We start from the raw sequence: 14,704 nt of genomic DNA, 5'->3' as shown, positions 1-14,704 counted from the left end.
ATAGTCATGTGAAAAAAAAAATCATCTCCAACCAATGACCAAAGGGTTATAGGATCAAACATAATTTATTATTTAAATTTAAAGGTTAATCTCAGTTTACTACTTTGAAGTTTCGTGGTTTTCAACATTTGATACATGAAGTTTTTTTTCATTTTAGAGTCATATCTCAAGTCTTAATTTTGGGACAGTTTAGTATATTCGTTAAGTTGGCTATTAAGTTAGCCGTTAAATGATGACGTGACGCCCATGTAGACAATGACTGGGCGTCACGTGTCAATATGGGCCCACGTAGATATTAAAAAAATTAAAACTAAAAAAAAAAGGGGTTAAAAACTAAACCTAAATCTAAACCCTTCCCCATGACCCAGACCCATTCTTTCTCCTCCATCCTTGTCGACTCGATCTCCCTCATCCGTCCCTCTCCCCACTCGCACTCGACCTTCCCTCACTACCACATCCCAACCCTTTTTCTTCTTCTCTTTGATAGCCACCCAAACGAGAGCTTCGAGAACGTGTAGAAGGTCATCGCGTTCGACTCTGCAAAGGAGGAGGTCATCTGGTTTCTGTACAGAAAACGAGAGGCGAGAATCCTAAGGCCTCTGCTTTCTCCATGCAGGTCTGGGTAGAGCTCATCTTCAATTTTTGAATTTTTATCTCCCTCTCTCTCTCACTACAATTCCAACTCCTCTTCGATTTGAATTTGTATGCGCTCCCAATTCCTTTTCGGACGAGACCCCCTCCCCGACGCCGAGAAGAACCAGATCGAAAGCCTCATCGTCTGCAACCCAGGTATGCTGAAGAAAATTGTAGTAAGAGAGAGGGAGAGAGATGAGGGAGAAAGGAGGAGGGATGGGGTTTGGGTCCCAATTTGTTTCAAGGTACTAATTTTATTAGCAATCAATTAGGGTTTAATTAAAATGGATTTTGGTTTTTCGCTTAGAGGAATAATATTAGAGTTATGGAGGTTTGGAGAGAGAATAAGAGAATTGAGAGGGAAGAAGATGGAATTGCATAAGTCATGGTGGTACGGCAGTCGGACGGGAAGAAAGAGGTAGGTAGGGGTGTGACGTTCCAAATTTGTTTTTTTTTTCTAAGTTTTAAAGTTTTTAATTTTTTTAATATCTACGTGGCACTTAGTCATTATCCATATGGATGCCACGCCATCATTTAACAGCTGACTTAACAGCCAACCTAAAAGATGTACTAAAGTGTCCCAAAATTAAGACTTGAGGTATGACTCTGGGATGAAAAAAAACTTCATGTACCAAATGTTGAAAACCACGAAACTTTAAGGAAGTAAAGACTACAACAACTTAAATTTAAAGTCCATAAGCAACATCATCTTCATCATCCGACATTGTAGGAGTATAGTTGGAGGTAAACAACTGCCGCTGGACCGTAATTTCCCTCTTTTTCCTATCAAAATAAGCCTTACTCATTGGAGTGTAATCTGAAGTGTTCCTTAGCATATTCCTATCATCCATCTCTTTTTGTATTTGTTTGGCCCACTCTTCATGCCTACGGTTCCTTTCTTCCGTGACAATGGCATTTTGTCCACCATTAATCGTAATGACGTCGCCACTTTCTGTTGGGCAGCATAATCATCCTTTGCCTTGCTCTTTTCCTTCAACCACTTTCTGTTGGGCAGCGTAATCATCATTTGCCTTGCCCTTTTCCTTCAATCTTCGGGCCTTGTTTCGTCTCATAGCCTTAGGTATGGAACTTTCACCAGAAGACGGATTTTCTACCCTTGTTCCTTGAATGGTAGGAGAGCTATCTTTATCCCCATCTACATCTGAGGATGCAGTTCCGAACACCGGTGTGGGACCTACTCCATGTTGATGTGGATCTTTAAATAACACCCACCCTTTACAAATTTCCCAATAACTGTGATGTTGAAAGGGTTTCGAGTTGCCCTCCATATACAATTCCTCCGTTTAGTGTACCTAGAAAATATAATCACAAAAATTAAAGGAAATTACTTTATGAAATTAATATAATTAAATATAACTACAAAAATTAAAGGAAATTAATTTATGAAATTAAATGTAATATAATTAAATATTTAAAATAAATTATGAAAACACTTACTTCGTCGTAGTAATTAGCGCCGCTTTCATGTCTACTTGCGGCTGCTAACAGTGCTTGATGCCATTTATTCAAACTTGGATGAAGATGTTTCTTCCATCTTGAAGAACAACTCTCGTGGTTTCGGATATTCGGTGGAGTGGTGCCTTCGTAGAACTCATAGTATTTTTTTGGACACACGAGTCCAAACACCTCACTTGTTTGAGAACTCCCGTTCACACTATCTTCCGAGACCCATCTATAAGTCCTGCAAAAAGCTTCATATTCTTTTCGGGTCTAAACCTACCTTTCATTGCAGATGAGGCCATTTGAAAATTATTGAAAAGAATTAAAGGAAAGATTATTGGAAGAGGTAAGAAAATAGAATGTGAAGAATTGTAATAGAATGAAGTGAGATAGTATGGAATGGTGAAAATTATGTGATAAATGGTGTAGGAATGACTTAGGTATTTATAGGGAAAAAATGAGAATTTAAAAAAAAAATTTTAAAATTTTGCCCAAAAAAAAAACTCAAATCCAACGGTAACTGACGTTAGCTTGCCGTTGGTTTTGAATTTGTGGCCGGCTTGGGGCTGGTTGGCCCTTTGGCCCTTTTTTGGCCCACGAGCCATTTGGCCTAGCCTTCGGTTGGAGACAGTTTTCGGGCTATTTTTGGCTCTCTGGACCCTTCGGTTGGAGATGGCCTTATAAGAGGTAGATGTGGAAATGGTCCTCTTTTGGGTCCAGATTAGGGTTGTGCCGTTATTTTTTTATATCAGAAGCCAACGGTAGACACCCGAGCTAAAGAATTTGGGGAGTTCGAAGATCCTTCTAAGGCCAGAGGTTTTCTGCATGTAAGGGTGATGCGAAAATTTTCTTAACACACAAATTTAACCCTCTTTTGACAATTGTAGTACAAGTATAAGTAGGGATCGTTCTGGACTGGGGATTAGGAGAGCTTGCTAATAACCTTTAAACTAACTCAAAAACATAAAACTAAACTTAAAAACACTTAACAAGACTCACAAGACTCAAAACAAACTTAAAATAATCAAAACAGCTTAAAACAACTAAATAAACTTAAACTGGACATTAGGAATGACTTTGGACGAAAAAATTGACTTTTACTTTAATCAAAACACTTAAAAACACAAACTAAAACATATTTGAAACACTTTGAAACAAGAAACTAAAAGGTGGGGTTTTGATTTGGATGAAGTTGTAACAAACAAACAAGTATGAAAAACTAGACAGATTGTAAAATAAATTTGAGAAATAAGATGATGGATGTGATAGCTAGAGGGTTTTTCTCCACACATGATATGTATGCAAACAACTCGATTTCCAGTTACTATTTCATTGAATTATGAACGACAATGCTCCAAATTAACCATGACATCACTAGTTAACTCTCATATTTTCCTTCTTTTATTGGATTGGATGATATCATTCGACAACCCAAAACATTCTTCTAAAGTTTCCTACATGACATCATAATAGAGATACAATCAAAGATCATTACGTTTAATGAAAATCATAAGCATTGACAAAGCACTTGCAACTATGACATCATGTCACTCATGCTAGGAATTGAACTTAACGCGATCGTTTAGAAGCGACCTTCACTACATGTGAATATAAGTTTGTAACGATTATGTGAAACTTCCTTATATTCTAGCAACGGATTTATGCATGCAAATTAAGTGTCGACCCTTAATTAACAAATACAAATAAGTTATCAATCAAAATAGTTAAGCCAATTGCATTCACGATTCAAGAGTTCATAACTGGAATTTATCAAATTATATTGCACACATAATCATGGTTTTGAAATCACCCCTAGCCAAGAGGGGTTTAGTCACTCATATTTACAACAAAACGAAAGGAAATGAATTTAAACATTAGAAACAAAAGAAAGAAAACACCTAAACGCTCCAACGATCCAAGTTGGACAGCAAGCACGTCTAAGCACTTTCCTTCCCTTCCTTTGCTACGGCACAAGGTGTTGGTGAGTGTTTGAAGGTTTGTTTGTATGGAGGAATGAATGTGTTTGGATGAAGGTTGTGTTGAAATGTGAGTGAATGATCTAACCAAGTATGAACTAAATTTATGTTACACACACTTCCTTTTATAGAGGAAGTGCATGGCAATGGAGGGGAACATGGAGTGGTGTAGCAATTGAGTGCAATGATGTAATGTAATGATGCATGAAATCTGAAATGATGGAGGGAACAAGGAATGGTGTAGCAATTGAGTGCAATGATTCAATGTAATGATGCATGAAATCTGAAATGATGGAGGGGACAAGGGTGATTATGCATGGCATGGGTGGAAATGTGAGTAAGTGGTGAATCAATGAGTGCAAGGAGGTGAAAGGACATTGTGCACATGGTAGACAAAGGAAAAGAAATGGAATGATGCAACAAATGAGTCAATGGAGGGAACATGGATGATGATGCATGGCATAGGAATCTAAAGGGAGTGCAATGGTGGTGCACGACAATGATGGAAAGGTGAATGGTGGAGTGACACCTTTTTGTGGCTGAGCTCTTTGTCATTTTTACATTAATTCTTCTTTCTCTTTAACACATTCCTAGCCTCTTTAGTCTTTAATTTCGTCCATCCACCTTGCTCCATGCATGTGCTATTCATTCCAAGCCCAAAACTGCTCCAAAATGCATCTTATTGCTTTATAAGGCCTATGGACCTATAAACACACGAAAATAGCTTAAAATACATAATTAACTAAGAAATAACAACATAAATGCATGAGAACAAGCTAACTCAGTCGCATAAATATGCTCCTATCAAATTTCCCCACACTTAGCTTTTGCTAGTCCTCGAGCAAAACAAAACAAACAAAACAAACAAAACACAACCTAGATCTTCCAACATTTGCCTCAGGGATTTTTAATGAAACATGACATGTTAAAAATCATCATTCCCACATATTTTGGTCATCTTTACACTTAAGCACATACTTAATCACAGTCACCACTTACTAGTTCACAATTAACCAATTAAAACAATGTTTTGAATGTAGTATCATGCCTTAGAGAATTTGCTCAATTCCTTACAAGATACTCTCTATTTTCACACACATTTTCTGACTACACACTCTACACTAGTATATGTGAGAAGATTGATGTAAACACGAAAGACTAGGACTCACATATGTTATAACAAAGAAAGCAATTTTCTGGAGTTATTAAGCATGTTTAGATATGATCTCATGAATGGAATGCTACTACTTAGATGCGAGAACCAGTGACACCATATGCTTATACCAATTTCGAACTCCACAAATTGAAACACACAACACTCAAGATTGAAGTCAAGGGTTGTAACAGGGCTTGGGGGTAATGGCTAATAAAGAAAGGATAGGAATAACAAACGTTCTTAAAGCGATAGCAAGCAAAGCGATGATATAGACACTTGGAATTCACTTTAGAATGCAGAATCAACTTTTAAATACAAAGGGAAGATTAATGCAACACTTAAGGCTCTTTTTCATACTCTTTTCAATTCTTTTTTTTTCTTTTCACTCTTTTTTTTCTCTTTTCTACATGTGCCTTATTAAGGACTTTGGCGCACACACACACACACACAAGAATCACTTCCCCCACACTTGCTTTCTACAATACATTGATAAAAAAGGAGTTCATTTTAAGTATTGCTTTACTATGCTTCAAACATCTTACAAAAACTGATTTTTCCTTTATGATTGCATGTGAATTCATAAATTATAAACACAACCAAGCATACACCAAAGAGTAAATCAAACTTTCATCCATGTTTATAACTCTCTTTAACAGTCATGTAATTAAAAACCAAATCCTCATCATTGTGTTGGAAGGTACCCTAAGACACAAACAAACACATAAAAACAACTCTTTTTGGGTTTTTCAAAACAATTTTTCAAATTTTTATGAGATTTTCAGATTTTTATGTCAAAACACACAAAAACACTCCAAAACAGCTTAAAAACACTTAAAACAGCAAGGAACAACACTAGAAGTAATGGGTGATAAACTCCTACGAATTTCATGCAAAATAACTTGGTTACCCCCTCCCCACTTAAATCAAACATTGTCATCAATGTTTCAAGCATAAACTCATACAAACACAAGCAAACAAACAAACAACGAATAAACATGACAAGTATAGCAAAGTAAAAACCAGACAGAGTAGAGTTTAAGAACGCAAATCTGATTTTGGAGATAGATGATCTTGTTGACTTTCCACAGCTTTGATCTCGAACTGGTTTGGAATTCTGAGCGAGGAATATCAGAGTTCCTTGGTTTCAAATCAGACTGCTTCTGCTGGTTGATTTGATTGTGCAGTCTGCACGGTAGGTAGGCACGAGGTAGAGGTGATGGTCTGTTTCTTTTTTCAATCTTTCCAAGTGCCCACCATTTGCTTTCTTTCTCCTTGTCCCTAGCTGAGGATGAATTAGCGTATTGTCTCCACATGCTTTGAGGTATCATTTTCACTTCCCTTATATGTACCCCAGGCAGAAATGGTAAACGAAGAGGAAGCATAAGATATTGAAGATGAGTACTCGAGAGCAAGGCTAGGTAAGCAATCAGGAAAGGGTTCCAGGCAGTCAGTTCCAGATCGGAGGATTGATACCAAGTGCTGGCTGATTGCTCTCTTTCTCATTGTCCCGCAGATGAAAACAACGACAAGGAGAAAGACAGAGAGAAAGTATGATATGAGATACTCTTGCTTTCAATCTTCATGATATGAAATACTTTTGCTTTGGATGAGTTGTTTGCAGAGGTACCCCAAGGAATAAGGAACACTGAGTGACTCGAAAGGCTTCATTGGGAAGACATTCTCGGAGATTAAGAAAGGTTATGTATGTCTGCCTTGCAATGGAGGGTAAAGGTTGACATTTATAGGAATTAATAACCGGTACTATTCTTTCACTTTTATCGGCAACCGTTGGATGATTTAACAGTAAACTTCACGTGCCTTCTACTTCACAAGAAATCTTCGACAGATTGCCCGTAATTTTCGCAATGCTGATTGTGCATGTGACAGGTGCTGACACGTCTGGAAAAGCAAGTGCCTCTTCGATATCTGGAATCGGCGCTTCGACAAACTGTCTGTGATTTCCGCAAAGCTGAGTGTGTATGTGACAGATGCTAACACGTCTGGAAAAGTAGATGCCTCTCCGATTTCTGAGCTTGCCTCTTCGAGTTCTAAGCTCGCCTCTTCGAGTTCTGAGCTCTGTCGAGTGCAGAGGTTGCATGTGACAAGTACGGACAAATCTGGAAAAGAAGATTAGCCCGTGGTTTCTAAGCAAGCCCAGCTTTTGAGAAAGCTAGCGCCTTTTAGATTTTTGAATTGGCCTATTCGATTTCTGAGCTCGCCTATTTAATTTCTAAAATCCCATAGAGTGCTGATTTTTATAGAGGCGTGCAGTTCGTTTCAAAACACACTTGAATTTTTGCCTGTAGAAACCTTCTTCATTGCACTTCTAAGATCTCGATTTGTCCAACCTCTTCTTTCTTCAACATTTTTTAAAATGTCTGGCCCCTCCGACCGTCGTTTTGACTTGAACCTTGGTGAAGAGGCATACATGCCTTCTCCAGACAACATATAGCGTCCATCCTTCATAACCTCTACTGGTCCTCTTACTGTTGGGGATTCGGTGATGAAAAATGATATGACCGCTGCGATGGTGGCCCGGAACCTTGTCACTCCCAAATATAACAGACTATTTTCCAAATGATCTTATGAGTTGGCTGTTAAGGATTCTCTGGCTCTCAGTGTGCAGTGTGCAAGTTTTGTGTCCAATATGACCCAACGTCTATTTGCTCGAACCCGTCAAGTTGAATCATTGGCGGCTGAAGTGATGAGTCTTAAACATGAGATTAGAGGGCTCAAGCATGAGAATAAACAGTTGCACAGGCTTGCACACAACTATGCTACAAACATGAAGAGGAAGATTGACCAGATGCAGGAATCTGATGGTCAGATTTTACTTGATCATCAGAGGTTTGTGGGTTTGTTCCAACAACATTTGCCTTCGTCTTTTGGGGCTGTACCGTGCAGTGAAGCTCCAAATTATCAACCTCCGATACCTCCTCCTATGGCTCCGCCGACTACTGAGACTTCTCCTAAGCAGCCTTTGTGAAGGTTCTCTCTTGTATTGTTCTGCCTCCTGTTCATTTTCCACGAATTTTAATGTAAAAGTACCGTGCATATCTGTCAATGTTTCAAAAATAAACCTACACCAAAAACAATTAAACAAGCAACAAATAAAAATGACAATCATGGAAAAATAAAAATGCAGAAGATGGAAGGTTTTTAGGAATGCAAAACTAATCGTGGAGTAATTCAAGGATCTTCCTTATTTGAATACATGGGTTGCCTCCCAAGAAGCGCTTGCTTTAACGTCTTGTAGCCGAACGAAACTTCCTTCTAAGCTTGGATAGGGCCCATAGCATGGAATTGATCCTTGAATGGAAGGTGATACTTAATGTGATCCGGCAATGGTTTAAATTCTAGTGTAGGTGCCTGAATCATCAAAATCAACAAGTTAGTATAAAATAAAATCAAAGTTGGAAAAGATGGCTTACTTGCTTGCTTCGACACAAACTCAATTACGACCATATCTTTGAAGGTTGCAGAGATATGGGACTTGGCCAGATTTGGTGTTTTAAGAGTTATGACTTGTCATGTGTCATAAAATCCAACTTCTTTGGGATTTTTCGTCTCAAGTGTATCTTCTTTGATGAATTCTAGAGATTCCCCATCCACTTCTTACTCTTGATTCTTTAGAAAGGTTTCAAAGATGCCTTTCTCACCCTCTTTTTCCTTGGATTGCATGATCCTGCAATGAATAAGGACATTTGGTGAAACGGGGTCAAGACGAATTGAATTTAGGCTTACCTTGGTTGTAGTGGACGGCATAAAGGGCATATGGGGTTGCGGCAAGAGTGGTTCTTCCCTTGCCGTGGCCTTGTTATTCTCCTCTTCTTCGAGCATCAGCTATTCATCTATGTTTTGGCTTGGTTTGGATGTCTTGGGTTCACCTCCAACCTCCATAGCACTTCCCAAAGTGATAGCATCATGGATTTCAAAATCTTCCTTCAAATTTTCAATAATTGAGTTGGAGAGTTCATTTTGCTCTTGAATTTGTGCCGTGAACTCCATAATCTCCCCAAGTTGATTTTTCAATTCGCTAATCTCCTTAGCTTGATTGAGCATTGTTTCATTTTGATTTTGCTGCCCCTACACCAAAAAGGTTAGTAATTGAAAAATTGGATCACTATCCGTGGACATACTTGAATTTGATTGGAATTGTTGTAAGGGAAGCTGTGGTGGCTGCATAGGTGTTAAATAAAACTCCTCAGATTGCTGCCAATATCCATCTTGTTGAGCCTCCTTGGTTTGATTTTGTGAGCCCTGCACCAAAGAATTTATTTCATCAAAAATTTGCTCATAATCTATTGATGAACTGAGTTTGATTGAGCATATTGTATATGAGGTTGTGATGGATGCATAGGTCTTAAATGAAACTCCTTTTCTTGCTGCCAATATCCATCTTGTTGGAATTGTTGAGGTTCTATGTAATCTGAATAATCTCTCCAATCCGAATTGTAAGCGTTGGAAAACATGTTGTCCCATGATTGGCTATGGCCTTGATAACCCCAAGCATATTCATTCGCAGCGAATTGAGAATATTGCTGAGTTGGATATTCTTGCCCATAGGACACACCACATGTATGGACACTTTGCATTGTGGTCCTTTCGACATATTATGACAATTGAGAAGTAAGTTCCGCCAATTGAGCTTGAATGGTAGCAAAATCCATGTCTTACTTCTCTAGTACCTGAAATCAAGGAAACAAAACTATATCAAATATCAAAAGTAAAACCAAAAAAAAAAAAAAAAAAAAACACAAACAGAAACAAAGTCAGTAACTAAAAACAAAAGACACGAAAATAAACAAAAAGAAATAACAAGGGATTAGCAAAGTTGCTAATCCCCGGCAACGGCGCCAAAAACTTGATGCGAAAATTATCTTAACACACAAATTTAACCTTCTTTTGACAATTGTAGTACAAGTATAAGTATGGATCGTTCTGGACCGGGGATTAGGAGGCTTGCTAATAACCTCTAAACTGACTCAAAAACATAAAACTAAACTTAAAAACACTTAACAAGACTCACAAGACTCAAAGCAAACTTAAAATAATCAAAATAGCTTAAAACAACTAAATAAACTTAAACTAGACATTAGGAATGACTTTGGACTAAAAATTGACTTTTACTTGAATCAAAACACTTAAAAACACAAACTAAAACATATTTGAAACACTTTGAAACAAGAAACTAAAAGGGGGGTTTTGATTTGGATGAAGTTGTAACAAACAAACAAGTATGAAAAACTAGACAGATTGTAAAATAAATTTGAGAAATAAGATGATGGATGCGATAGCTAGAGGCTTTTTCTCCACACATGATATGTATGCAAACAACTCGATTTCCAGTTACTACTTCATTGAATTATGAACGACAATGCTCCAAATTAACCGTGACATCACTAGTTAACTCTCAGATTTTCCTTGTTTTATTGGATTGGATGACATCATTCGACAACCCAAAACATTCTTCTAAAGTTCCCTACATGACATCATAATAGAGATACAATCAAAGATTATTACGTTTAATGAAAATCATAAGCATTGACAAAGCACTTGCAACTATGACATCATGTCACTCATGCTAGGAATTGAACTTAACGCGATCGTTTAGAAGCGACCTTCACTACATGTGAATATAAGTTTGTAACGATTATGTGAAACTTCCTTATATTCTAGCAACGGATTTATGCATGCAAATTAAGTGTCGACCCTTAATTAACAAATACAAATAATTTATCAATCAAATAGTTAAGTCAATTGCATTCACGATTCAAGAGTTCATAACTTGAATTTATCAAATTATATTGCACACATAATCATGGTTTTGAAATCACCCCTAGCCAAGAGGGGTTTAGTCACTCATATTTACAACAAAACGAAAGGAAATGACTTTAAACATTAGAAACAAAAGAAAGAAAACATGTAAACGCTCCAACGATCCAAGTTGGACAGTAAGTACATCCAAGCACTTTCCTTCCCTTCCTTTGCTACGACACAAGGTGTTGGTGAGTGTTTGAAGGTTTGTTTGTATGGAGGAATGGATGTGTTTGGATGAAGGTTGTGTTGAAATGGGAGTGAATGATATAACCAAGTATGAACTAAATTTATGTTACACACACTTTCTTTTATAGAGGAAGTGCATGGCAATAGAGGGGAACATGGAGTGGTGTAGCAATTGAGTGCAATGATGCATGAAATCTAAAATGATGGAGGGAACAAGGAATGGTGTAGAAATTGAGTGCAATGATTCAATGTAATGATGCATGAAATCTGAAATGATGGAGGGAACAAGGAATGGTGTAGCAATTGAGTGCAATGATTCAATGTAATGATGCATGAATCTGAAATGATGGAGGGAACAAGGAATGGTGTAGCAATTGAGTGCAATGATTCAATGTAATGATGCATGAAATCTGAAATGATGGAGGGGACAAGGGTGATTATGCATGGCATGGGTGGAAAGGTGAGCAAGTGGTGAATTAATGAGTGCAAGGAGGTGAAAGGATATTGTGCACATGGTAGACAAAGGAAATGAAGTGGAATGATGCAACAAATAAGTCAATGGAGGGAATATGGATGATGATGCACGGCATAGGAATCCAAAGGGAGTGCAATGGTGGTGCACGGCAATGATGGAAAGGTGAATGGTGGAGTGACACCCCTTTGTGGCTGAGCTCTTTGTCCTTTTTACATTAATTCTTCTTTCTCTTTAACACATTCCTAGCCTCTTTAGTCTTCAATTACATCCATCCACCTTGCTCCATGCATGTGCTATTCATTCCAAGCTCAAAACTGCTCCAAAATGCACCAAAATGCATCTTATTGCTTTATAAGGCCTATGGACCTACAAACACATTAAAATAGCTTAAAATACATAATTAACTAAGAAATAACAACATAAATGCATGAGAACAAGCTAACTCAGTTGCATAAATATGCTCCTATCAAAAGGTCATGATTAATACTTCTAAACCATTGATCATAGGCTGTTGGCTACCGAGGGAGGGCAATAAGGATACTTGGATTGAGTTTTGGTACTATAGGCTGCAAGATTTCTATTACAGGTATGGAAGAATATGGCATACAAAGATGAATGCTCTTTTGAACTGAATAAATGAGGGGCTGCCAATTATGGGGAATGGACAAAAATAGGGCCAGTTCGTGAGGAGGTGGATCTCCCTAAAGCCATATCACTTGAAGTGGAGGAGATGAGGCTTGCTGGTACCGTGAAGCTAGGAACCATGCCCACTTCGCAGCGGAATGTTGAAGACCAGATCAGAGCATGAGGAGGGAACACCATATTAACCCTTTGGACTCAATGCAAACAGATGAGATTTAGGAGGTAAGAATCCGAAGAAAGAGAAGAGACATGTTGGAAAGTCGTGGGATGAATGGGGGGAATATTTCTGCGCAATGGTTTATAACTAAAGTTTCTCCTAGTTCTTCCCACCACGAGTTCTTGGGATTGGTATCATTGAGCTCTTCTTACCCACATATCTTGGGAGTTCAGTCCAGGTAGGGAACAAGCCCCTCAGTTACAATTCAAGAGTTGGCAGATGAGAGTAATGGTCCAAGGTAGATGGAGGATCCTGGCATGACAACAGATCAATTGTTTCCCCAATTAAGCATGGGGAGAAGCGCTGATGCGGAGCAGGTTACAAACATAGATGTCCCCTTAATGGCTCGAGTTGAGACACATGAAAGGGTGGTTGGGCATGGCGGCGGCCTTAAGGACTCGGATTGTCACTTGCAATGACTATTGATCTATAAGACCAAAAAGTCTTCCAATCCCCACAAAAAAAAGGTTAAGAGTGGTGAAAATAGTATTATTCAAAAAGGGAAAACAGCTGAGAGGCTCCGGAAAATGAGTATCAAGGTAAGATGTTTGATGATGGAAAGAGCTATCTACGCAGATGAGCAACTCTAGGAAGTCCCAATTGAATTCCAGGACATGTGGAGCTACATGGAGGAGGTCTTAGAGAATGAAAGGAATGCACTATTGGCCAAAAAAACAGGAAAGTCTTCCCGATGCGGTGGCGACTGGCCTTCAACAGCTGTAAGGTCGCCACAACTTAGCTCTTCTAAAACTATCGTGGTATTGGGTCAAACACGATAGTTCGAGCCCTACATGGGCTGATAAGAAAACATAGACCCTCTATGATCTTTCTCTTTGAAACTAAGATGAAAGATCATAGAATTGATGGCGAAAGACGTCATATGAGATTCTTGAATGGCTTTAATGTTGCTCCAATCATAAAAGATGGTGGGTTAACCTTATTGTGGTATGATTCTCTGGATGTTCAAATCACTTACTCTTCAAAAAAATATTATTGATGCACGAGCTACTAAATTAGGAGTTCAAAATTGAGTAAGGGTGACGGGAGTAAACGGGACTTCATATCGAGCTGAGAATGAGGAGTTTTGGGGGTGGATGAATTCCCACTTTACCCTGTTCTCTATCCTCTGGCTGTGCGGAGGGGATTTTAACAAATTTATTTGGGATTTTAAGGAGTCAGGAGGGGGCGGGGGGACCTAGATGCTTTATAATCAGCCTAAATACTTAGCTAACTTCATGAACTGCACAGAGCCTTGATTTTAATGGGCCGGCTTTCACATGGCGAAGCACTCGTAACGGTGAACTCATTAAGAAAGGTATTGATAGGGGCCTTCTCAATTGTTAATTGCAGGAGTTGTGGCTGAATACTCTTGTTATCCTTGCTACAGTGATGGGCTCTGACCATTGCCCTATTATCATCCAATGTGAGCCTGGCATTAAAAGGGGAAAAAAATTACATAAATTTCTGGAAAAATCCAACTTTTAGGATTTTGTAAAACAAATCCACACATATCAACAAAATACAATCCACATATAGATCAAACATCTAGCACAAATTTCAACCCCAAATCAATCCCCATGGTTGTGCCTATCAATTTTAAGCTTCCTCTCCCCTGAAGAACGACGAGATCTTGATGCATGACATGACATAACATTGTGATTATGGCATGAGGTGAGGTGAGGCATTGACAAGTCATATATTAGCTTAGATGTGCTGTGATGGGACTGGGAGTGGGAGTTATGCATGGCACGTGGAGTTTCTTGCAGTCCCAGAGATGAGAACGACCATGCACCATTACTTGTCATTTTCTTTTCAGTCGAAGTATTTTTTTTTTTTATGTGTTCTTCTTGGCTGTGTTCTACGGATTTGGATCCTTTCCTGAGCTTGGGAGGCGGAGCCTCGTGAGAAAATCACACAGACTGTTGGATTTTGATCTAACGACTACAATTATTATAACTTAAAAGGGGTTCCTTATTTGTAACAGTTGGATCAAAATTCAATGGCCCATGTGATTTGCTTAGGAGGCTCTGCCTCCCAAGCTCAGGAAATGATCAAATCCATGTTCTACATCATCATCATCATCTTTTTATTTCCTTTTTTTTACTCTTCCAAATCTATATACAACCGAATCTTTTCTC

This window comes from Malus sylvestris, chromosome 15, assembly GCF_916048215.2.
Source record: "Malus sylvestris chromosome 15, drMalSylv7.2, whole genome shotgun sequence".
Classification (NCBI taxonomy): domain Eukaryota; kingdom Viridiplantae; phylum Streptophyta; class Magnoliopsida; order Rosales; family Rosaceae; genus Malus; species Malus sylvestris.
The sequence above is the reverse complement of the archived record's forward strand: the minus strand, read 5'-3'. Positions refer to the sequence as shown.